Source organism: Palaemon carinicauda, chromosome 12 (assembly GCF_036898095.1).
Source record: "Palaemon carinicauda isolate YSFRI2023 chromosome 12, ASM3689809v2, whole genome shotgun sequence".
Taxonomy (NCBI): domain Eukaryota; kingdom Metazoa; phylum Arthropoda; class Malacostraca; order Decapoda; family Palaemonidae; genus Palaemon; species Palaemon carinicauda.
The window spans coordinates 13080134-13107917 of record NC_090736.1 but is presented as its reverse complement, the minus strand read 5'-3'; positions in this window follow the sequence as shown (position 1 = coordinate 13107917).

Here is a 27784-nt window from a genome sequence, read left to right as displayed (position 1 = left end):
ATGAACGGAAGAGAAAAAAACGGATATATTTCTTGGGTGACTAAATAGACGAGAGAGAGAGAGAGAGAGAGAGAGAGAGAGAGAGAGAGAGAATACAATTGAAGATATTTCTTGCATGAATGATGAACTAACATTGGTGAAAGAGATAGAGCAAGAGAAAACAAGTTAATTGACAAGCCGAGAGAGAGAGAGAGAGAGAGAGAGAGAGAGAGAGAGAGAGAGAGAGAGAATATTTCTTGCATGAATGATGAACCAACATTGGTGAAAGAGATAGAGCTAGAGAAAACAAGTTAATTGACAAGCCGAGAGAGAGAGAGAGAGAGAGAGAGAGAGAGAGAGAGAGAGAGAGATAATTTAGAGCCAATGATTATTGATAATTATTTTAATTGAATAACCCTTTAACCAGACTTTTTTCGCAGATATAATCTTTTATTTAAATTTCTAAAAGAAAGAAATATGTCTTTGAAGATTGAGGTTACTTCCCATCGCATCTCATGATGGAGGTCAAGTTGTGTAAGTGAAGTTTTGTTACATCTTGCGTTTCTTGTGGCTGATAGTGTTGCTGAATCTAATAGGGAAATGCGTTTAGCAGCTTTCGTGCCGGAATTCTATACTATCATCTGTTTTCCTTAGAGTTTACAATCGATTATCCACCCTATTTTCTCATTACCTTGGTTGCATATTTCAAGTCATGAGCATCCTCTAGGTTAGCTAATATCTTGTTACCAATCCATCCCAATTCTTCACCATTTCCAACTGTTATATGCATTACAAAATCCATGAGGAGGATAAACAACATGGGTGACAACACATACCCTAGGAGCACTCCACTGTCCACTGAAAATTCATTTGATAGGACTCCACTAACATAAACTTTGCACCTGCTATGCTCATGAACAGGTCTAATCAAATTTACATATTTGAGAGGAACTCCATAATAACGCAGGACTCGCCACAAAATTGACCGGTGTACACTATCAAAGACTATTTCATAGTCCACAAACAATTCGCATTGAAATATCCTGAAGCCGAAAAACAAAGGTCCGGTGATGTTACCAATGATAAATGCTGAATAGATGTAATGAATTTCTTTTCACAATTAAGTAAGATGAGGGAAATCTTTTAAGCTGTCCTTGGCGAAAAGTGAAGAGAGAGAAAAATATATGTAAGCAAGCAAATTGAGAAGTTGTTTATGAAACTAAATGTTTCACATAATTGAATATTGTAAAATAGAAACTTGAATAAATTTAGTTTTGATTTATGAAACTGTAATTTACAATTCATTCACAAATTGAAATTATTTAAAAGAAACATTGTGAATAAATTTAGAATTTTTTATGAAACTGAATTATATCTTATTCATACTTCTACATAAGGAATGAACTGAAACTATTTTCTATTATGTTTTCTCCAACAATGCTACATTGCTGGAGTGATTTAATAAAAAACTATCTCACATTTACAGAGAGAGAGAGAGAGAGAGAGAGAGAGAGAGAGAGAGAGAGAGAGAGAGAGAGAGAGAGAGAGAGAGAGAGAGCGAATTAAAAAAAATCATTTGATTAGAAATGGGCAATGTGTGAATAAAAAGGGTGAATACGTGTGGAAGGGCACTGTTGACGTCATGCACAGAAATTTTCTAAATTGTACCGCTAACCGACCGACCTTATACTGTATAAGTACAAGTAGATCTTGGGAATTACCTTATGTCCTCGTAGGAAAACTTGGACCACCACCTCACCTCGAAACTGTGTCAAAAAACGTAACCGATACGTATAATTAATGCTGAAAGATTATATGCCAGTTTTAATGGCGAGGCGGAATAATTCAAATTAACTGTTATCAGTAAGAGCTTTACTACCATCACTTCATGAATTTTGATAAACAAAAGTTTCAAGCCTAACAGTATTCTATCTTATTTCTCTTTTGGTGTTTTTGATGTTCTTGAAATGCTTTATTTTTCCTTGTTTCCTTTCCTCACTGAGCTATTTTTCCCTGTCGGAGCCCCTGGCCTTATTTCATCCTGTTTTTTCCAGCTAGGGTTGTAGCTTAGCAAGTAATAATAATAATAATAATAATAATAATAATAATAATAATAATAATAATAATAATAATAATTAAGATCACCCAACTTCCACCCCTCCACAATCATCTTTAACCCTTCTTACCTCCTTCTACACCCACCTTCACATGTACCTGGTTTAAAAGCCTTTCTGTTATTATGAGGTCCTTTGGTGGATGTCTATTAGACGATGGAAAAATACTGAGATGACAATATTTCATATGACAATTTATTTTTAAGATATTTACAATTATTTCATAACCAAATAATACAAAATGAATATTATAAATACGGGTGCAATAGTTGATAACGAGAATGCCTTTCTTTAAGAGCTTGGAGGGGGAACACCAACGAGGTGTTGGACATCAGCGCCTGAAGTGATAAATGAAGTCTTATTAATGGGGAGATCAAGGCTAAAGGAATGTTTCCCTTGTCTTGGCTAGAGTGAAGCTAGACTCGGCCCTTTGCAAAGTTAGTTAGCTTTGGGCCATCATCAGACAGGAAGGGGCTTTTATGTTTTAATAGTATAAGATTTTGCAATCCTTTCATCCTATACCACACACTATCATTATAATAATGCACCACTGCACACATTCAATGCATTTCATTTCAACTATTTTATTTTCATCACTGGTTTCTGAAACTAGAATAGATTAGGTTGACTGATAATACACCTTAAATCTCAACCTTTAAACTGATGTAATCAATGTAGTGAATTAGATTATTTTCTCTTTCTCTTAAGTATATGGTTTCGAGGGTCCAAGCCAAGTGACCCATGGCACAGGAGCTGACCCCAATCACACCGTGCTTCGCAATACATAAACGAAGATATGGGAAAACCTTTAAGTTGACACCTAAACTTTTACACCCTATGACCTTCAGAAATTATGTATTCAAAGTCATTTATTAATGTTGGCAGGCTCAAGACTATATATTACTCACGACCACATATACTACAATTTGTGTGTGTGTGTGTGTGTGTGTGTGTGTGTGTGCGCCTTATTGCCTTATTTTTGGGTTCCCCCAGGTCCCTCAGTGTGAGGCACCTCGTATATCCACGAGAGGAGAGAGAGAGAGAGAGAGAGAGAGAGAGAGAGAGAGAGAGAGAGAGAGAGAGAGAGAGAGAGCAGCTACTTAGGATAATGCAAACAAAGGATATTTCAATCTGAGGAATATTGATATGGATAGTAAGTTCCACCAATATATTTAGCGTAGACCTTGATGTGAGGATATTTTATTTTGAAATATTATAAGGACTTCTAATAAAAAGATGTGAAAAAATATCTTGATAATTATTTCAGATATAATATACGATTATATTTTAAAGGATAAAAATCTCTCTCTCTCTCTCTCTCTCTCTCTCTCTCTCTCTCTCTCTCTCTCTCTCTCTCTCTCTCTCTCTCTCTCTCTCATTTTTTTAGATGTCATTGCACTTCTTTGATACCCGCAATTTCTGGTTATTATTTATTTATTTATTTATTATTATTTTCAACTCGAACAGCTTGAATAAAAACATTTATTGGTATCGTCAGTGACCTTTTTATCGTTATAAAAAAATCAAAACAGGATAATACTTGTGACAATGTACGAGATTTAATGATACTCGAGTGTTTACTTTAACCTTAGGGAAGATTATTGGCGACCAATTTCACACTGCTGTATAGGTCACTATGAACAGGGAATTGTTTGATGAACTCGAATTTTTTTTTTATTGTATTTTAAAACCACAAGTTTACGTTTATATAATTTTCTCATTTTTTTTCTTGTGGTCTGTCGAAATTTTTTTTTTTAATCCTCTACAATCGTATACTCCGTCTTTGTCACTCCTTTTCTGTATATTCATAGTTTCCTTTTTCAATTTTACTTAATGAAAAAGAAAAACAAAATTATGAACATAAATTAACTACTGACAACGGATCTTTGTGGCCCTCAGAATTTAGGATTGTTAGTGGATTAATGAAATATTATTTCATCTAATGTCGTATTAGTTTATCGTCTACATTCCCAATTATTGTTATTATTCTTATTATTTTTTATATTTTGATTATTTTCATTATAAGCCAAGCCTCCATATTAGCTGGAAAGAAACTTGTTGCATAAGGGTTGCATCAGATAAAGCAGCCAGTATACTGTAGAAAAGAAGCGAAATGAAGACGAGCTTTTAAAGAAGTAAGAACGGCACTTGCTTGTTGGTGTGTCCCTTTCTAACTAAGCCTTTTAATATACCAACAGTCTCTGTGTTCCCTCATGTCACATAGTTTGTAAGTATCGGGGTAATGGTTACGGAAAATACTTGACTGTGCGTCATTTAAATGTAATTGCAAGGAGTTGTGACTCTGACGTATAAGAGAAGGCCATTAACCCTTGGTCTCCTACTGAGCTATCCAACTTCTGCCATTTTTGCCTGTTTCAGTTTTCATCTTTCACTCAAAGCCCATCGAACCAGGCCCGAGTGAATCCTGAAACGGGACACAAGGTTTAAATGTTTAAAGGCCGCTCATGAATGGCAGAGATACGGTACAGTGACATTATCCTATCAAGCAGGACAATGACCTAGAAACTGACCATATATACATATGATCAGCGCCCAAGCTCCATCTCCACCCAAGCTGAACCAAGGAGGGCCAGGCAAGGGCTGCTGATGACTCCCCATCCGTAACTCTCAACGATGGTGAGGTTACAGCGACTAAAGGAACTAACGAGTTTGCGCGTGACTCGAACCTCAGTCTGGCGATTGCCAGTCAAGGATGTTACCACATCAGTCACTTCAACCCTCGTTAGACTAATTAGTTATAAGGCTGATTATAGTTACGTATATTTCACGGTATTTGTTTCAACTTCTGAAGTTCGTGGCAAATTACTCGTGGGTCAAATGTCCTTCTGTAGTTCTATAAATATCAAGGATGAAGACTAGTTCATCATCTAGAATTGTTGGTATATTGATATCCTGGGATAAATGTGACCTATTAAACTTCATTGTCGAATTGTCCTGTACATAAACCATATATATATATATATATATATATATATATATATATATATATATATATATATATATATATATACACACACATATATATATATATAAATATATATATATATATATATATATATATATATATATATATATATATATTTATATATATACTGTATATATAAATTAAAGCCATATTTGAAGTTTTTAAAACTGAAATCTCATCACATGAAAAATTAATAAACAGAGTGTGCTACATAAGGTGCATATGAACGCAGTTGAGAAAATTCTTTATATTGTTTTGGAAATTTTAATCAATATAAAAACAATGGATGTATGTTTGTATGAAGGGAATTGGCATCCGGGAACACAAGTAGAAGAATATTAGTATGTATGGCAATGGATGAAAGTTGTTGACTAACACAGCTATGTAGGAGAAGTATCTCAAGCAGTTAAATGGTGAGAGAAGAGGTGAATCCAAGATTAGGTGAGGCAAGGAGGGTAACGGAACTCTACGGATGTGTGGCATTAAAGAAAACGGATCAGTGAGGCAAAGCGAATGGATGTAAGGTAAACTAAATGATTTTTCCTTTCTTTCTTGTTGTCCAACCTCTGTTAAAACATTAGTGCAACTGCTGGCTTTTTCCCCGTTTGTTCTTGGTCACCGAATGGTCACACAGGCCCCAGAAACAGGCTTTATAGCCCTAATTCATAAATGCTATCCAATCTTCAAAGTGGATATGGGTGAAGTAAAAGTTAGAAGCTATTAAAGTGAACAGTTTGCGTATTGGATGTTAGGTAAGAATTGAAATGATTAACTGGACTTGAAATGTCCAATTAGGCGAGTTAAAAGTGCGAGTTAACCATGAAAGTCATAAGAGTATTTAAAAGGTGAGCTATGCTTGAAAGTCAGGTGATGATACAGAAGGGTGCACATACAATGCTGAAAACGGAAAAAAACGGGTAGTAGGTTAGGTTAGATTAAGTCAGGTTAGGTTAGGCCAGGTCATGGAAAATTTAGGGGTTGTGGTAGCCTAATGGAAGCGTCCCTGCCTGGCTATTTACTGGATTGGGGTTCGAATCCCGCTCAAGCTCAACTTTTAACTGATTATTGGATTAACACCCCATGCAAACAACTTCCAGTACCTCAGTTTGCAACTTCACCATCCTAGTGAGGTAGGGATAAGAGCTAGGGGCTTATAGGTCTACATGCTGAGTCATCAGCAGTCATTGCCTGGCCCTCCTTGGTCCTAGTTTGGCCTCTGATCATATGATATATGTTTAGTCCCTAGGGCATTGTCACTGTCCCTTGCCTTTGCCATTTATGAATAACCTTTAAAGCTTCTAGTGAATATCTAGACATCCTGAAATGAATAATTAAAGAAGTTAAAGTTTGCCTAAACGCAGTAAAAAAAATATTATCTGAGGCGGCAATGAAATTTAATTTCTTCTCTCACGACGAGATGAATAAAGACTCCTTCAATTTGTGTTTGAATTGGTCAAGGACTTGGTGCGGTCAGCATTGTAGTGTGTGACGGCCGAGAGAAGGTTGTGAACTCAAAGGCAGTATGAAAGCAACTGAGTTAATTTATTATAGAACACTCCTTTATATACAAAAGCTCAAGGCAACGGGAATTTTCATGTTCACAAGACAGACATGTTACAGAGGCGAAACGCAGACATGTTTATTCTGGTTCTTTTTAGTGCGAGGGAAGAGCGAAGATACAAGCAAAATATATACAAAATGAATTATGTACGATCGTGTGACACACGGTTGGTACAAGTGCATAACGATTAATTCAATGTAGCTCATTTATCCAGTAACACCTCCGTTTCTACTAAGCCAGTTTTTTTCTTTATGGGAATCGTCATTCCAAAGAGAAAGGAAGAGAGAAGTAATTTTAGCCAGATTGCGCATGTCACACTAAACTTACACATGGTAAAATTACACATGGGTATTTGATATGCATACCTCGTGAAGCAATGCCCAGATGCATTGAGTGTGACTTTTTAATTATACATATTTTTAGAGACTAAAGTTTTTAATAGAGAAAGATTTATGTTTTGGTGAGAAAAGATTTATTATTATTATTATTATTATTATTTTATTATTATTATTATTATTATTATTATTATCATTATCATTCATTATTGATATTATTATTATTATTATTATTATTATTATTATTATTATTATTAGTACTACTACTACTATTATTCTTATTATCATTATCATTCATTATTATTATTATTATTATTATTATTATTATTATTATTACTTGCTAAGCTACAACCCTAGTTGGAAAAGCAGGATGCTACAAGCCCAAGGGCTCCAACAAAGAAAATTGAGGAAAGGAAATAAGGAAATGAATAAAATACAAGAGAATTAATGAATAAGTAAGATATTTCAAGAATAGTAACAACGTTAATATAAAGCTTTCAATTATACTCTATAAAAAAAACGCCAAAAAAAAAAAGAGGAAATGAAATAAGATCGAATAGTGCACCTGAATGGTACAGAGGCTATGGTACTAACCGAGACTAGAGAACAATGGTTTGATTCTGGAGTATCCCTCTCCTTTAACAGTTAGATAGATCACGTACAGTACTTATAAATCAGAAGCATTGAGGAGCACTCCAAGATGTCAGGAACTATAAAGATCGAAGGTTATCAGTTAACTAAAAGTTCTGTAGCCATAGACAAATGTAAAATATTTAATTTGGAAAGATTGAAAGATGAAGAGAAAACTGATTTTTCTACTAAACCTTGTAAACCGATTCCAAATTATAAAGATCTTAGATGATGAGGATGATAAAACTGAAGTTAGTTAAATACCAAGTGGAATTATTTGGGGGAAACAATAAGAGAAATAGCAGGAGATGAGATCAACTATATACATAGACAAATAACAAAGCTGTTGAGGCAAGTGAAAAGATCAGCAGAAAGCTGTTGTAGAACGTAAAGGACAAAGATCTACAAGGACAATTGAATGGGGAAGTGTAGATAATTACTCTTATGTAACTCTAAAGCACTAAATAAAGAACTAGATGACTTTGAAAAAAAAGGGAAAAGAAAATAGGATAAGAGCAATATCGGTGTATCAAAAAAGAAGTGGATACCATGCAAGGCTATCAATGATAAACCTGGAAAGTAAACATACTGACAGGAAGAGGAAGTGATAGATTTGCTGAGCTACTAAACAGGTCTGACCCAGATAGTTCAGTAACATCAGAAACTTACTACAGTCCTGAGATAATTATAGAAAAACCAACCCTATTGGAAACTAAAAGTACACTAAAATTTCAAGAAATAGTAAAAGTCCTGGTAAAGGCAATTACACCAGGATGGATTTAGAAACTCACAGGAGAAACCGTAAAGAAGAAATTACATGAAATAGTTGTAACCTTCTGGAATGGGTAAGGATGCCAGTTATGTAGTGAGAGGTTATCCAAATACCTTTACGCAAAAAAAAAAAGAAAAAAAAATAAATAAATAAACAGGAGATAGACTGTTCTGTAGTAACTATTGTGAGACAAGCCTGTGCCCAGCAGCATACAAAATCTTGAACAAATCATCTGTGAAAGACTAGTGCTGTATAGTGAATTTCAAGCTGGTTTCAGAAAGAAACTAACCGACAAATGACCAACCTTTTACAATTAGACCCTTAATAATAGCTATTTACTGGTTATAAACAGGCTTATGGTAGCATCCACCTACCATCGATGTGGAATATTTCAAAATAAATGGGAATACTGGATAAATTAATACAATTAATTAGAGCATGCTATAAAAATTCTAAATGTTCAATAAGATATGGGATAAGAATAAAATGTATCCCAAGAAATGGTACAAAACATGGGTGCATTTATACTAAAATGTCTTTTTATTTTAATGATGGAAAGAGTAGCCAGACCTATTGTTGAGACATACAGAGGGGATCCTAGTAACAAGTCTCTGCCTAAAGTTTATAACACAAGCAAATTCATATGGTGCACGTATATGGGAGAGTAGGACAATGCTTATCCATCTATGTTACATAGGATAATCATGGAAAAAAGGTTACAGAAAAATATAACTCGAGGAATATAAATGATATGATATGCATTCATCTAACACCATTAAATACTGCTAAATCCTAATACTCTGGATAAAAATTACTTCTTGGTTTTAATTTGGTGAAATTTACAATGACTGCATCTCTATTCAGCAATTGAGAATCTTGTTTTTCTTTCAGTTCTTAAAATGGCTAAACCCTGAAGGATTTTCTCTGACACTTTGGACTAGAGGTATGGCTCTATAAATCTCAGCCTGCTAAACGACCTCTCACAAGATGATGTAGATGTAGGCCTAAGTCTATTGTGATTTGAAGTATCAAACGTATCATCGAAAAATTATCATATTCTAATTCTACATTTAGACTTATATGTTTGTACATTTATGTCTCATTGAAATCACACATCGACCACAAGATTCTGAGCAAAAACAAGTTTTAACCCTGAAGTCAAATATCCAACTTTTCCATGAAATTGAACCAGGGAGGGCAATTGCATCACCACCTAACTGCCCCTGTTGCCACGCCACTTCTACAAATGTCTTTGCTCTGCCAGTTATCCCACTTCCATTTTTATTGCTGCTTGTCATGTTTCCCCTCCTCTACCACTTCCATGCCCTTGCCAGTCCATCCATGTACTTCCTATCCCAACTTTCTTTTGCACAATTTTTTCCAGAATTTAATCTAGCAGGGACTTATTTAATTTATATTGCCTGGAGTACTGTCACACTGATTAATGGGATTTATTGTAAAGCGTCAACACTTCGTTTATCATTTTGTATAATATTATGGGCAAAGCATCGTACTGTATATTGAGGATCAATGAATATGAGCGGCATTAAGGGCCACCATATAAACTTGCTATCAAGAACTGATGTACAGTAAACATCATTATATATATCTTCTTTTATTCCATATCAGTATCATGCTTGTGATGAAAAATTGTCCTTGAAAATTTTGAAGAAAAAGTTAGGTAAAGACTGAAATTGAGTTTTTTTTTATTGTATATAAATGTCGTATGTCATTGAATATTTGTATCGCTCTAAGAATACCTGTATATTACACGATTTCATTCGTAATACTGGTCTGCCAAGAAATTCCTTTAAGGTAAGACTGAAATGAATGCTGTGCAAAGAAAAAAAAAACGCAATAAGCACATGGAGATTGGTATGCAGAAGGGATCTTGAGGAACAGTTCAGGAACAGCAGTATTCTTCACTAGTAGTAATAACCGAATTGCAGAGAAGACCTAGAATCATGTGCACTTCAACCTCATTAGTGCTATTTCCTGCATGATTTAGGTTATTACACCAAAGCTCTCTGCTATTATATAGAGGATGATTCTGCAAATTATGTTCATATAATTTTCCACATTCTGAGATTGTGGCTAGATTAAGAACTAATGTCGTATCCCACCACCATAGTCCAACGTGTTTTAGGTAGTCTCCAGGTTCAATGGTGCGAGGTGCGCTATCATAGTCCAATTTTGAGTTTACAATTGAATTTTGGGATGCTAGATAATTTACCCTATTTATTGAAGTAAAATAACTTTCTGAATATTGCTTTCTATTACTTCTGCTTAAAAATTCATTCAAAACTTGACTTGATTGATTAGTGAGAACTTTCCAGTGGTTCATTTCATCATGATGATCATCATTTTTCAAGAAATACCAAAAAATCAATTCACTCCAATCCATAAGAGAATCATGGTACTTAACGTTTCCCTGCCAGAGATCTATTTTTCGAATAGATTTTTTGAAAGGGCGGATGCGTGTGTCCGCGTGAACAAGCACTTTAGTTTTCAGAGACACCTCTTTTAAGAGAGGAACTATTACTTTATGCAAATCGAAAAGCAGATGTACTATATCCAGAGGAATATTGGTCTTGTAATCCATTCTTGCGATGTGTAAATCTAGCAGCCACGTTGTATAGCCTGAAAAAGAATTTTTTTTATAAGTGACTGTCTTGAATTAAGATTAGCGCTTTGATAAGTCTTTATTTCTCTTGAATTTTACAATTGATATGCTATCGGTAACTGCTCGAATTAGATTGCAAATTTACAACTGGATAAAGGCATTACCTTGTGGTAGAGCAACCCCTTTTATCTAGCCAAAATGTTTAAATGAATGGATAAATGCATTACCTTGTGGTAGAGCAAACCCTTTTATCTAGCCAAAATGTTTAAATGAATGGATAAATGCATTACCTTGTGGTAGAGCAAACCCTTTTATCTAGCCAAAATGTTTAAATGAATGGATAAATGCATTACCTTGTGGTAGAGCAACCCCTTTTATCTAGCCAAAATGTTTAAATGAATGGATAAATGCATTACCTTGTGGTAGAGCAAACCCTTTTATCCAGCCAAAATGTTTAAATGATTGCCTGGGATATATCTATATTAAACAATTATCTGTTAACTAGTTTTGCTTCAATGAATGGTAGTTATTTAGAACAAGAGAAGTATAGAATGCAAGCATCAAAGCTGTTTAACATAATGAAAATAATACATAAAAGAAAATGGAACAGCAGATTTTAGATACTATGTAAATACCAGTCTGCCAAATGTCAAGTTGATGTTTGGAAGTAAGCCCAAGGATCACAGGATCTAAAAGTATTTTATAAAACAAATGAAGCGCTTTTTTCAGTTATAAGAGATTGGGAATGTTTTAGGAATCAGTCTCGTAATTAGTCACGAAAATCTCAAATTTGTTCTATGTTCCTATGAACATTCTAGTACATTCCCAGATTGGGTAAGTCCCTGTCGCAACTGCATTGGCTACCAAGATGAGAATTGTAACCTAACTTCAAATTTTCATGCATAATTAGTACTTGGTTAGTTAAGACCTTCTTAAAGTTTTTTTACTTATTCATAAAGAACTATTGCTAAATGTATCATATGAAAGTATTGGCTTGAAGGTACATTAGGTGGTATACCCGGAGTGTTATGCACACCATATTAAGAATGAAATCAGTCTTCCCCATACCGAGAAACTGCTTCCAGGTATTATAGTGCGAAGCTCTTACTCTCTAATGGGAAGGTCTTGTTTATTTCTTTGTAAAGGTAGATTTTAATTCCATTTTTTAGTGTTTGGATACAACTAATTGGCTTTATTGATAGAGATAGTCGAGAAAATATCCTCTATTTTCAGAAGATATTGGCATGTAAGTGATCTTTTTATAAGAGTTTCATGACAAGATCCCTATCCCAGTTCAACAAGATAGATTGAATATGGTATGTGACCGCTGAAAGCTGAGAGGTTTATATAAAAAAGCCAAATAGGAAGAGAGAGGTCTGCAATAAGTCTTTAGTTTTGAAGAAAAATGCTTTCTTTTAGATACTGATTGTAATTTTGTATAAAGACAGCTGATTTCTTATCTCTTATGTGTGTTATTTTCTTTTAAATGAGCTATGAAAGGTCCATTTTTACAATTGAACGATAATTTGTAATGTTAGTCCCTTTGATTAGCTCTGCCGATTACCATCCAATTTCCATAAATTCCATTTGATAAAAGTGTTTTGAATGTCTTTTACCATACATCTAAATATGTACTCATATGTTCCCCAGTGTGACTTTATCAAAGATCTTTTAAGCTTGCAATGCCCTTCTTACAGTTTCCAAGTCTTTACATAAATCCCTTTGCTATGATCAGGAAGTTTGTATCATTAGCCCTGAGTTCCTTGATTTTATTGCTGGCATTGCCCTTAATAAGCATGAGACCAGTTTTTTTTTTTTTAACGGATGGGAGTAAGTGGGTTTTTTCTTATCATTGTTATTGAATTTGTAAGTAGTAGATTGTAGAACAGTTTATGATTTGTCACCATAGTGATTTTAGGAATCTAATATCTAGTGTTTCTCAGGTACTTTTCATAGCCTAATATTTGGTGCTTCTCAGGTAGTTTTGTTGGTCCATTACTTTTCATATTATATACACATAGTATGTGTTTAGCTGATGATGCTACACTATTGTATCAATTCCAGTAATTACAATATCGCCAACATATTCCTGCATGTCATAAGAGGTAACTAAAATGAATAGGAAAAGGGGACTGGGAATCCCCTCTCGTTTATTTCCTGAGATATCAAAGAAGAGGAGTGAGGGAAAAGTGACTTCTGCTCACTTTATTTTTGTGATGTCTGAATATGTGTGGATGCAGTACGCTAGAGAGTAAAAGTTGCGTCATTGGAAGTATGATTTAAAATAGAAGGATGGATGTATTAGTCTTGTGTGAGAGAAAGATAAAAGGGAAAGGTGAAGTGATGTTTGATAAAGGGACAGGTTGAGTGTCTGGGATTGGATGGGGAGGGCAAGGGAGGTTGTGGCTTTATTGCTGAGTCAATGGATGACAGGTAAAATTGTGGAATGGAAGGAGGTGTCATCTAGGTTAATGTGGGTAAGGGTTAAGTTGGGTAGTAAATGTCAGGCTTTTGTTAGTGTATATGGGCCGGGTTGTGAGAAAAGCGAAGAGCAGAATGAACTATGGATTGAATTAACTAGGTGTGTAGAAAGACTGAATTGAAAAAATAATGTAGTTGTGATGGGTGACTTAAATGCCAGAGTGGGTGTTGGAGAGGTAAAAGGTGCCATTTGGAAGTAGGACATACTAGGTGAAAATGAGAATAGTGAGAGACTGCTAGATATGTGTGTTGAATAAGAGCTTGTGATAAATCGAAGTTTTTTTTTTTTTTTCAAGAAGAAAACTATAAATAAGTATACAAGGGTAAGAGTAACAAATGAAAGAGTGGTAGAAAGGGCATCGATGGGTTATGTACTGCTAGCAAGAAGGATGTTTTGAAGATTGAAAGATGTATACCTGTTTTGGGGTATAGATACTGGTATGTCTGATCGGTTTTTGATTAAAACCAAATTAGTTGAAGCAAAATAGTGGGGAAATAGAAAGGGGGGGGGGTGTAAAAGGGATTTAGAGAAGGATGAAGAGTTGAAAAAATCAGAGGTAAAAAAAGTAAATACCAAGAAAGGTTGGAATTGGCATATGATAGGGTGAAAATGAGAGAAACTGGTGATCTATAGGAGGAGTGGAAGTTAGTAACAGAAAACTTTGTTTTGCTTGTAAGAGGTGTGTGTGTGTGTGTGTGTGTGTGTGTGTGTGTGTGTGGTAAGAGGATTGTTGGAGGTAGCGTGAGCAAGGGTAGCAGTGGCTACAGAGTAATAGTGTAAAGAAGTATGAAAGATATAGAGAGAAAATTGTGTAAGTAAAACGGAAGGTAGCTGGGGCAAAGAGGGTGGCTGACCGGAGGTGGGGTTAGCGATTGAATCCTTCGTATGGAGATCATAAAAAGTTTGGGAAAGAAGTGAAGAGAGTAAGGAAGCGTGGATCGAGGAATGAACTAACAGTGAAAGACAAAAATGGAACGTTATTGAAAGGAGATGAGGTAGGGAGAAGATGGACTGAATATTTTGAAAGGTTGCTGAATGTTGAAGATAATAGGGAGGCAAATATAATTGCTGTTGCGGGTGTCGAGGTGCCAGTGATGGGAAAGGAAAATGAGAGTGAGATTACAAAATAGGAAGTGAAGAGACCACAAAATGAAACGAGAGCAGGAAAAGCACCTGATATGAATGGTGTAAGGACTGAGATGTTAAAGGAAGGGTGTGTGACTGTACTGGAATGGTTGGTAAGATTGTTTAAAAAATGTTTTATTTTGTCATTGGTACCAGTGGACTAGGTGTCTGCTCTACAAAGGTAAGGGAGATGTGTATGAGTGTTGTAATGCAAGGAGTATTAGTTTGTTGTGTTGTTGGCAAAGTGTATGGTAGAGTGCTCATTAATAGGGTTAAGGATAAAGCAGAGGATCCAATCTTAGAATTAGTGCATGGTGCAAAATATGGGGGATGACGATGAACCCTAACAAAATTCACAAGTATGATTGTAAGTAGGCCAAGGACTGTAGCTCCTCTAAGTCCAGATGTTTTGATTGACAATGTCATGAACTATATAAAACCCATTTAAAATTATAGGTGTGATTCTTGATTGCAAATTTACTTTTTCTGTCAATTTCCACAGAAAATGTTTCATTAAGAAAGTATTTTATGATTTTCGGTTAACCGTCGGTCTCTAAAAACATTTTTATTATTTCATTTTATCGTGCTTAGAATATTTCCATGTGTATCTTCCCATGTCAAAAAAGCTTTCAGAAGAGCAATTTTATCATTTATCAGTTGGTAAGATAAAACATGAATAAAGGTTAAATAAGTACACCATCTATTGTACATTCATATATTTCTATTAAATGTGAATGGTGCATATAAGATAAGATTGTTGTTGCAGCATTCGGGTGCTGTACCTTAAGGATGGATTTATAAAATCATAGGAGTAATGGGTAAGCAAGTGCCGTAAGGGGAGTAGAAAATTGTTCTTTTATATCCTTGAAAATATATCTTGATAGTTTAATCGTAAATAGTATGTCTTCAATCTTTATATTATTGGAATTTTGTGGAGAGTCCTGCTTTATTTTAGAGTTCCTCTTAAATATGTAAATTTGATTAAGTCTGTTAATGAGCATAGCAAGTGCAAAGTTAATGTTAGTGGAGTCCTATCAAACGAATATTCAGTGAACAGTGAAGTACACCAAGGGTATGTGTTGTCACCTATATTGTTTATCTTCCTCATGGATTTTGTAATGCACAAAACAGTTGCGGATGTTGGAGAAGGATTGGGCTGGATTGGTAACAGGAAATTAGCGGGTCCAGAGTATGCTGATGGCGCTGTCATTAGCAGAACACCACAGGACTTGTAAAGCATTCTTACCAAAATGCATGAAATATCTTATGAGGTTGGACTCAAGATAAATAGAAGTAAGCCAACGAACGGACTATGCAATGGAAGATGAAATATCATTGGAAGGAGAAAGGATTAATGGAATGGAATCATTTAAATATTTAGGAACTATGATCTCTAATACAGGATTTCTAGAATTTGATTTTGAGTTTACTTGAGTCAAGTAGTTGTTTACAGATTACTGATGAAAGCTATTTCTCTGAATTTTACAACTAGGGGTAAAGGTTTGGGAGAATGGCCAGTCATGAGAGAGAGAGAGAGAGAGAGAGAGAGAGAGAGAGAGAGAGAGAGAGAGAGAGAGAGAGAGAGAAAGAGAGAGAGAGAGAAATAGCCATTCATTTTTTAACAGACCTCAGGTTTGGAAAGGAACAACAAAGAACATGCCAGGTTTTAGTAATGCATGATCAATGAAAGTTGTGAATGGAATGAAGGGTTCCGTCTTCTGTAGGTTCATTCTTCTGTGTGAATACAATGAAATTACTCCGTAAATACTTCCATAAGAACTGCTTATTTTATGACACCATTTTCCAAATTTTTCGATTCACCTCTCTCACAATTATCAATTATTCTCTAATCTTCCAGACCATTGATGATCATATACTTCTAGGTAGTTAGAAACAAAATCATATGGAAGACTACTAACCAACAATCAACAAATCTGGTACTGGTCTTCGACCAGAGGCCCATTCCTTCAGCAGGATTACTTCTCTGCAAGTATGGAGATTTGCCATGTCCCAAAATCGCCTAAATCTGAAAAGACCAATATATTTATAATATATTTATATCACATAGGACTCTGGAAATATATTAGCTCTTGTGCAGGAAAGTAATATAACAATCATTCGTATAATCCATTAAGTAGGTTTAAATTTCAACACAGCTCCTTAGAAAAGGTGTGGACAGTCATTTATTTCTGTATAATGTATTATAAGTACGGTGTGATATTTAGAGAATTATGAGTTAGAAGTAATAAAAAGATAAAGATGATAATGTTTTTTCTTAAGGCTTTTGATTTACGTCTTTTTAAAAACTTTCCTTATTTCATCACTAGCTCGAATGGCCTTTTTAAGTTAGTTATGAAAAATTAATGTTTTTCTTACATTTTTCGCTCATGAAAATATTAAGATACGTATTTTTAACGTAAAATGTTAAAATAGGAAGGGATTCACGGAAAATTTGTATTTTCATGTGAATATTTCTAAAGGAATTTAACTAACATCATGCAGTCCACACCAATGCTTGTCACATCGTGGTAATTTTTTTTTTTTCACACTGCATTAAAAATAATGGATGGACAGCTTTTGGATGATAATGAAAACCCGCATAACCTTTCTAATCCAGATTCTTCCAATTCAGATTCATGGAATTTCAGATGTTTTCAAAACCAAGTTGTTTTACTACTATGAAATTTAGTCATCTTACTGACTTTCGTCAAGCAAAAAAAAAAAAAAAAAAACACTTTTTTCAAGCCAAAAAAACTCACTTTTGTCAAGCCAAAAAAACTCACTTTTGTCAAGCTAAAAAACTCGTCGACTTTTGTCAAGCAGAAACAACTTGCTGATTTTCGTCAAGCAAAACCAACTCACTGACTTTAGTCAAGCAAAACCAACTCACTGACTTTTGTCAAGCAAAACCAACTCACTGACTTTTGTCAAGCAAAAAAACTCAATGACTTTTGTCAAGCAAATTCAACTCAATGACTTTTGTCAAGCAAATTCAACTCCTTGATTTTTTGCCAAGCAAAAACAACTTTGACTTTTGTCAAGCAAAAACTACTCACTGACTTTTGTCAAGCAAAACCAACTCACTGACTTTTGTCAAGCAAACGCAACTCGCTGACTTTTGTCAAGCAAAAACAACACGCTGACTTTTGTCAAGCAAAAAAACTAAATGACTTTTGTCAAGTAAAAACGACTCGCTGATTTTTTGTCAAGCAAAAACAATCGTTGACTTTAGTCAAGCATAAACGACTCACTGACTTTTGTCAAGCAAAAACAACCCACTGATTTTTTTATCAAGCAAAACCAACTCACTGACTTTTGTCCAGCATAAACAACTCGCTGATTTTTTGTCAAGCAAAAGACAACTCGGTAACTTTAGTCAAGCAAAAGCAACTCGGTGACTTTTGTCAAGCAAAAGCAACTCGTGATTTTTGTCTAGCAAAAACAACTCGGTGACTTGTCAAGCAAAAACACCTCGATGACTTTTGTCAAGCAAAAAATAAAAGAAAAAAAAATGACTTTTGTCAAGCAAAAACCACTCGGTGACTTTTTTCAAGCAAAAACAACTCGGTGACTTTTGTCTAGCAAAAACAACTCTCTGATTTTTGTCAAGCAAAAACTATGCACTGTAGTTACACTATATCTCTTTGGTACCCGTCTTCTTTGTCTTTGCATGAAATACCTGATTATGAATGAATTTAGTACTGAAGCTTTACCAAATGACCTGAAACTTAAGGCTTCTTCTAATTCATGAACGGTTATATTTTATTCAGGCAAGACTTCATTTATATTATGAGCAATACTTCATTTATATTATGTTCATCTTAATATAATTACATTTCCATAATGAGTTTCATTCATCATTATTTTCGCCACTCACAATTCTTTTCTTACCATATTATTTTATTTAAAACCATTATCTTTAAGAAAAAATAAAGTATAAAAGCTCACCTTGTAATTACTCGAAAATTTGGATAAGTCGAAGAAATGGCATCAACGTCTTCATGCTTGAATTCCTTATTAGAATATTCTCTTAACAGAGTTTCTAAGGTCACAGTTTTGTTCTGCGAAAGAAAATATGACACTGTACAGTCGGCGTGAAAACTGATGCAACAAATTTTTGGGGATGTCATTCGAAATTCACTAACTGGCAACTACAATGTATATCTCAAAAACTTATTTTTTTCTTACATTGAAATCTCTTATCAAGCAAAATAAAGCTAACATATGATGCATAAATATCAAACCTATGATATTTATAAGAATTGTAAGAAAAAATTACGGCAAGAGTCATTATTTCAAATTATAGTAATTACTTCAAACTAAAAACGAATCAATTTCAAATATTCATTCAACACAGGAATATTAATGTATATTTCGAGCAAAGCTGAAACAAATATGTAATAACATAGTGTATTATCAATTATTTTAACGCAGATGCATGAAATCATGCAATTATCAATACGAAATATAGATGGAAAATCTTTGTAGCATTACACATAATCAACTATGAATGCGCCTAGATTCAACAGAGAAGTTGGTATGGTTGGTAGTTCTGATTTTAGCTTCCAGGACCTGGCCATTCGGATTCTACTTCAGCCTTGTCTTCGGTTTTGACCCATGACACAAACATGACATCATCTTTGATCCACCTAACCTATTAATCACCAGCCTCTATTACTGGGGTTAGGGGGGCGATGCCCTAATTCCCCCATGGCCAGCCAGGGTGGGGAGGAAGGGTTGACCCAACGACCCCACATCAGCCGTAGTCACAACTATCAGACCAACACGGTAATTATACAACCTCTAAGATGAATCAGCTGGCAGTGATTATGCAAACCTTTATCAAGATGAATTAGCTGCTGATAAGACCGTAAATCGAGGCATCAGAATCATCTAGGAGGTCTGCAATTGTATTACATTAGACACTAATTCCAGTGCAAGAAATGGCACGAAGTTTCAATCTTCATAGAACAACTGTATATAGATGACTGAAGATATATGACGAAGTAGGACTAGTAGGGCTACAAAATCAAAGAAGATGTGGTCGACCTCGCTGTGCGACAGAAGAAGACAGGCAGATGATTGGATTTGAAAGGGAGCATCGTATAACATCATCAACAATAGTTGAAAGAAAAACTAGCCTCCACATATCAAACGCCATCATTAGCTGTCGTGTGAGAGGAGGTCTTGAATGTAGAATTCCTGCGAAGAAGCCTTTCCTTACCGAAGTCCACAAAGAACAGCGACTTGGCTTTGCTCTTTAACACCTTCCTTTGGAGAGCAGTTTGTGGGAAAATTTTATCTGGTGCGATGAGAAAACATTTTGTAACGACGAGAAAGGAAGGCTCTATCGTTGGTGTCCAAGGAAAAACTATAAGTCAGTGTACTTGTGTTCCAACGTGAGATGATAGTCGGCTTTAACAGTGAACTTGGTCGTCATTTATAGTATGGTTTATTATGTAATAATAATGACGACCATAATGCAGATAATTTCTTATTCATGCATTCTTGGAACCCATTTGATTAATTGGCAATCCCTGATCATTATTTGGTCTAGATGATTTATTTGGCTATGTGCATAATTTCATTTCAGACTTAGACCTAATGTAGGCCTATACATTCTTTAGTTTGAGAAAACTTTTTCATTAGGCTTCATGGATAATTTAACTTGAGGCTTACAAATCCTAAGTTTATCATCTTTTAGTCCAAAAATATACAGTATATTTTTGTCTCCCCCTCTTTATAGATATGAGGATAAACATATGCAGCCATCTCTTCAAAGTGGCAGAATCACCGCTGGCGTGTGAGGATGGATGGCAGCATGTGGACCGGGGCTTTAGTCCCTATTCATCAACGGTTAAATGGTCCCCAGTATGTTGAAATTTTGGAAGAAGTTTTGATTCCCACTGTGAGAGCCGTCCTGCTTCCTGTCCCTATCCCCATATATGTAGCTAAACACAACTCTTCTAGTCATAACAGCCTTGTCATCCAGGAGTGGTTGAAAAGCCACCCTGAAATCATTCGGATTGACTGGCCTTCCAAATCACCAGACCTCAATCCCATCCAGAACCTATAGGCAATTATGACAAAAGAATGGGATGGCAGTCCCCATAAATCAAAACATTTACTCATCAGCCTCTGTTTATCTGTGTGGGAGTCCTTGAGAGGAACCAAGATATGTGAGAATTTGGTGGAGAGGACCGCATCAAACGAGCGGTTTGAAACCATGCGGTTGCGACTGCGCCGTCTAGAAATCAATGTAGCACAATGCTTCCCTTCACATGCTGTGGGAGATAACCGTGCGGCAGAATAACCGGCCGGTAGTGATTTCCAGATGCACTCCGCACCACACGGTTTAGAATACTCAAGAAGTATATGGCTCCCTTCAGACGACAGGTTTTCCACCCGTGAGGTAGCCGTGGTTCAGCTGTTGAAGGGGCTAGTAGGCATTCCTCTTCTGCTGTAGATTTTCAGCAATTAATATGAATTGTTTTATTATTATTATTATTATTATTATTATTATTATTATTGTTTTAATATTAATAATAATAATAATTCACTGTACTAAAGGTACATTAAACGTAATAAGATCATGATTATACAAGTGATTGTTTTCTTTTTCTTATATGTTAATATTGCTTATTATTATTATTATTATTATTATTATTATTGAGTTAAAAGTAATGGCTGCATCGGCAGAGTTTATTTTCTTAATCAATTTTTCTATTTTCCGGATAATTCTCTTCTCTAGAGGACCATAGTGTACTCCGTTTCACCCTCGAACACAGCCAAGATAATCGCCTCCCGTTCCTGGATGTCCTAGTCACCTCGACGGAGAATGGATTTCGGACCACAGTGTATACCAAGCCCACAAACCTAGGCATGTGCTTGAATGGAGACAGTGAGTGCCCCACCCGATATAAGAGTTCTACCATCAAGGCTTACGTCAGGAGGGCCTTGTCGCACTGTTCCACCTGGTGCGACACACACAAGGAACTGGACCGAATATCCCAAGTACTTGTCAACAATGGATTCTCCAATAAGCACGTCCAAAAGGAAGTCAGGAAAGCAGTAGACAAGTGGTACGAACCCGACCCCGCCGAGAGAATCGACAGTAGCAATAACATCAAGCTATTTTACAAAGGACATATGCATCCGAATTACCTGCGAGACGAGAAGGCAATGAAATAAATCATCAAGAATAATGTATCCCCTACTGAAGACACCCAGAAATTGGACTTCATTATATATTACCAAACGGCCAAGACGAAAAGCCTTATTATGAGGAATAACCCAGCGCCCCCAGAGCAGGATTTCTTAAAGAAGACGAATGTTGTCTATGCATATCAATGCCCTATCCGTGGTTGTCCCGGAAATTATATTGGCATGACAACTATGCGTCTTTCCAAGAGAATTTCTTGCCACGTACAGCAAGGGGCTATAAAGAATCATGCCCTACAAAGACATAACACCCCTATTTGTCGAGCTGATATTGTCAGTAACACCAAGATTATTGGTAGCGCCCCAGATGGTCGACGTCTACGCATCCTAGAAGCTCTACTGATACAGCGAGATAAACCCACCCTTAATACGACCCAAGAGATGTTTTTGTTACCATCAAGCCGTCGTATTGATACATCAAGAAACCCGAATTTTGACGCCGAAGTAGGAAATGATCTCAGCCACGTGGGACACTTTTCTGAGCGGGAGAGCAGCCTGGCTGGCTCAGAGCGCGCCTCAGCCAATCAAAACTCAGGTCCCCCGATGACGTCACAGACTGGTATTCCCGGCCGAGATCATCGTACACCAGGCACCATACCATATCAGCTCCGATCAACCAATGAAAACCAAAGAAAATTCCAGCCCTTTCACTTGTAATCCTAATCCTGAGTATAAATACCACCCGACTGCAGCATCCACCTCACTCTCTACCTGAAGAAGAGGAAGGACTTATCCTCGAAACGCGTCGTAGTTTTTACTATTTTGTACCAAAAGTTTTACTTGTATTTTGTGAGAATATACTTGAAAAGTCTTCCCGATTTTGTCATTCACCCGACTGATGAATTTTTCAAGTCTGCTGGCTGATTGCAGCGCTCTGGAGAAGAGAATTATCCGGAAAATAGAAAAATTGGATAAGAAAATAAACTCTGCCGATGCAGCCATTACTTTTAACTCAACCTGCCTAAAAGAGGGTCTCCTACCACGATATTATTATTATTATTATTATTATTATTATTATTACTTTTATTGTTATTTGGTGGGTCCTCCTTTTTATTATATACACAAAGACCACTTTCTTCACGTCCTCCATCTCGAACAAATGGACCGGCTAGCATTCTGTTCCCTGATGCATATATATATATATATATATATATATATATATATATATATATATATATATATATATATATATATATATATATATATACATAGTATATATATATATACATAGTATATATATATATATATATATATATATATATATATATATATATATATATATATATATATATATACATAGTATATATATATATATATATATATATATATATATATATATATATATATATATATATATATATATACATAGTATATATATATACACTATATATAATATATATATGTATATATATATATATATATATATATATATATATATATATATATATATATATATATATATATATATATATATATACATCTATATATACAGTACATATATATATGTGTGTGTGTATGTGTTTAAATATATTTTATGAAATAGTTTATGAAATGTATATTTCATTGGGAATTGTAATTATTTAATGACCATTTTAGTTTCAAGACTATATATTCAATAAAGATATGTGATACCCCATACCTCTATGACAAAAAGATGTTTATGGGTCAGTTTTATATGAAAACAGTTAGGTATATGTACACTTAGAGGGTAGTTCCTTTGGGGAAAAGTTTATGAAGATATTAAAAACAACAATTTAGCTGTAAGTCAAGAGACCGGGAAGGGAACCCGTTGAGCTAGACCTACTCAAGGGATGGAATGATTGACACTAGTATAATCAACGTTACGTATGTTCCCATGAACTTTTGACCCAATTAACAGTGTCTCATTCTGTTTTTCAGCATCTGTTAGGCCTATACATCTCATCTTTCTATTGTTTCGCCCCTTTATTTAATTCTTGTTGATTTTAACTGTTATTTCCATCGAGATTCAGACTTCAGCAGTAGGCCAGGCGGTTAAGCCAAGCATCAGAAAGACAGGCGGTTAAGCCAAGCATCAGAAGGACAGGTGGTTAAGCCAAGCATCAGAAGGCCAGGCGATTAAGCCAAGCATCAGAAGGACAGGTGGTTAAGCCAAGCATCAGAAGGACAGGTGGTTAAGCCAAGCATCAGAAGGTCAGGAGATTAAGCCAAGCATCAGTAGGCCAGGCGGTTAAGCCAAGCATCAGAAGGACAGGTGGTTAAGCCAAGCATCAGAAGGCCAGGCGGTTAAGCCAAGCATCAGAAGGACAGGTGGTTAAGCCAAGTATCAGGAGGCCAGGCGGTTAAGCCAAGCAGCAATAAGCCAGGCGGTTAAGCCAAGCATCAGAAGGCCAGGTGATTAAGCCAAGCAGCAGTAGGCCAGGTGGTTAAGCCAAGCATCAGAAGGCCAGGCGGTTAAGCCAAGCAGCAATAAGCTAGGCGGTTAAGCCAAGCATCAGTAAGCCAGGGATTTAAGCCAAGCATCAGTAAACCAGGCAGTTCAGCCAAGCATCAGTAAGCCAGTGGTTAAGCCAAGCAGCAGTAAGCCAGGTGGTCAAGCCAAGCAGAAATAAGCCAGGCGATTAAGCCAAGCATCAATAAGCAAGGCGGTTAAGCCAAATATCAGTAAGCCAGGTGGTGATTTCAAGCATCAGTAAGCCAGGCGGTTAAGCCAAGCAGCATTAAGCCAGGCGGTTAAGCCAAGCAGCAGTAGGCCAGGCGGTTAAGCCAAGCATCAGTAAGCCAGGTGGTTAAGCACAGCATCAGAAGGCCAGATGGTTAAGCCACGCAGCAGTAAGCAAGTGGTCAAGCCAAGCATCAGTAAGCCAGGCGGTTAAGTCAAGCATCAGTAAGCCAGGCGGTTAAGCCAAGCAGCAGTAAGCCAGGCGGTCAGGCCAAACATCAGTAGGCCAGTCGGTTAAGCCAAGCATCAATGAGCCAGGCGGTCAAGCCAAGCATCAGGAAGTCAGGCAGTTAAGCCATGACGCAGTAGGCCAGGCGGTTAAGCCAAGTAGCATTAAGCCCGGCGATTTAGCCAAGCAGCAGTAAACCAGGCGGTCAAGCCAAGCATCAGAAGGCCAGGCTGTCAAGCCAAGCAGCAGTAAGCCAGGCGGTTAAGCCAAGCAGCAGTAGGCCAGGCGGTTAAGCCAAGTCGCATTAATCCAGGCGGTTAAGCCAAGCAGCAGTAAGCCAGGCGGTCAAGCCAATCATCAGGAAACCAGGCGGTCAAGCCAAGCATCAGGAAGCCAGGCGGTTAGCCCAGCAGCAGTAGGCCAGGCGGTTAAGCCAAGTAGCATTAAGCCAGGTGGTTAAGCCAAGCAGCAGTAAGCCAGGCGGTCAAGCCAAGCATCAGGAAGCCAGGCGATTAGGCCAAGCAGTAGTAGGCCAGGCGATTAACCCAATCAGCAGTAGGCCAGGCGGTCAAGCCAAGCAGCAGTAAGCCAGGCGGTCAAGCCAAGCATAAGGAAGCCAGGCGGTTAAGCCAAGCATCAGAAGGCCAGGCGGTTAAGCCAAGTAGCATTAAGCCAGGCGGGTAAGCCAAGCAGAAGTAAGCCAGGCGGTCAAGCCAAGCAGCAGTAAGCCAGGTGGTCAAGCCAAGCATCAGGAAGCCAGGCAGTTAAGCCAAGCAGCAGTAGGCCAGGCGGTTAAGCTAAGCAGCAATAAGCCAGGCGGTTAAGCCAAGCAGCAGTAGGCCAGGCGGTTAAGCCAAGCAGCAGTAGGCCAGGCGGTTAAGCCAAGCATCAGAAGGCCAGGCGGTTAAGCTCAGCAGCAATAAACCAGACGTTTAAGCCAAGCAGCAGTAAGCCAGGCGTTTAAGCCAAGCATCAGTAAGCCAGGTGGTTGAGCCAAGCATCAGTAAGCCAAGTGGTTAAGCCAAGCATCAGAAGGCCAGGCGGTTAAGCCAAGCAGCAGTAGGCCAGGCAGTTAAGCCAATAAGCAGTAGGCCAGTCGGTTAAGCCAAGCAGAAATAAGCCAGGCAGTTAAGCCAAGCATCAGTAAGATAGGCGGTTAGGCCAAGCATCAGTAAGCCAGGCGGTTAGGCCAAGCATCAGTAAGCCTGGCGGTTAAGCCAAGCATCAGTAAGCCAAGCGGTTAAGCCAAGCAGCAGTATGACAGGCAGTCAAGCAGAGCATCAGTACGCCAGGCGGTTAAGCCAAGCATCAGTAGGCCAGGCAGTTAAGCCAAGCATCATTAAGCCAGGCGGTTAAGCCAAGCATCAGAAGGCCAGGTGGTTAAGCCAAGCAGCAATAAGCCAGGCGGTTAAGCCAAGCATCAGAAGGCCAGGCGGTTAAGCCAAGCATCAGGAGGCCAGGCGGTTAAGCCAAGCATCAGAAGGCCAGGCGGTTAAGCCAAGCATCAGAAGGCCAGGCGGTTAAGCCAAGCATCAGAAGGCCAGGCGGTTAAGCCAAGCAGCAGTAGGCCAGGCAGTTAAGCCAAGCATCAGAAGGCCAGGCGGTTAAGCCAAGCATCAGAAGGCCAGGCGGTTAAGCCAAGCAGCAATAAGCCAGGCGGTAAAGCCAAGCATCATAAGGCCAGGCGGTTAAGCCAAGCATCAGAAGGCCAGGCGGTTAAGCCAAGCATCAGAAGGCCAGGCGGTTAAGCCAAGCATCAGAAGGCCAGGCGGTTAAGCCAAGCAGCAATAGGCCAGGCGGTAAAGCCTAGCATCATAAGGCCAGGAGGTTAAGCCAAGCATCAGAAGGCCAGGCGGTTAAGCCAAGCATCAGAAGGCCAGGCGGTTAAGCCAAGCATCAGAACGCCAGGCAGTTAAGCCAAGCATTAGTAGGCCAGGCAGTTAAGCCAAGCATCAGAAGGCCAGGCGGTTAAGCCAAGCATCAGAAGGCCAGTCGGTTAAGCCAAGCATCAGAAGGCCAGGCGGTTAAGCCAAGCATCAGAAGTTCAGGCGGTTAAGCCAAGCATCAGAAGGCCAGGCGGTTAAGCCAAGCATCAGAAGGCCAGACGGTAAATCCAAGCATCATAAGGCCAGGCGGTTAAGCCAAGCATCAGAAGGCCAGGCGGTTAAGCCAAGCATCATAAGGCCAGGCGGTTAAGCCAAGCATCAGAAGGCCAGGCAGTTAAGCCAAGCATCAGAAGGCCAGGCGGTTAAGCCAAGCAGCAATAGGCCAGGCGGTAAAGCCAAGCATCATAAGGCCAGGCGGTTAAGCCAAGTATCAGAAGGCCAGGCGGTTAAGCCAAGCATCAGAAGGCCAGGCGGTTAAGCCAAGCATCAGAAGGCCAGGCAGTTAAGCCAAGCATCAGAAGACCAGGCGGTTGAGCCAAGCATCAGAAGGCCAGGCGGTTAAGCCAAGCAGCAGTAGGCCAGGCGGTTAAGCCAAGCAGCAGTAGGCCAGGCAGTTAAGCCAAGCATCAGAAGGCCAGGCTGTTAAGCCAAGCATCAGAAGGCCAGGCGGTTAAGCCAAGCATCATAAGGCCAGGCGGTTAAGCCAAGCATCAGAAGGCCAGGCGGTTGAGCCAAGCATCAGAAGGCCAGGTGGTTAAGCCAAGCAGCAATAGGCCAGGCGGTAAAGCCAAGCATCATAAGGCCAGGCGGTTAAGCCAAGCATCAGAAGGCCAGGCGGTTAAGCCAAGCATCAGAAGGCCAGGCGGTTAAGCCAAGCATCAGAAGGCCAGGCAGTTAAGCCAAGCATCAGAAGGCCAGGCGGTTGAGCCAAGCATCAGAAGGCCAGGCGGTTAAGCCAAGCAGCAGTGGGCCAGGCGGTTAAGCCAAGCAGCAGTAGGCCAGGCAGTTAAGCCAAGCATCAGAAGGCCAGGCGGTTAAGCGAAGCATCAGAAGGCCAGGCGGTTAAGCCAAGCATCATAAGGCCAGGCGGTTAAGCCAAGCATCAGAAGGCCAGACGGTAAAGCCAAGCATCATAAGGCCAGGCGGTTAAGCCAAGCATCAGAAGGCCAGGCGGTTAAGCCAAGCATCATAAGGCCAGGC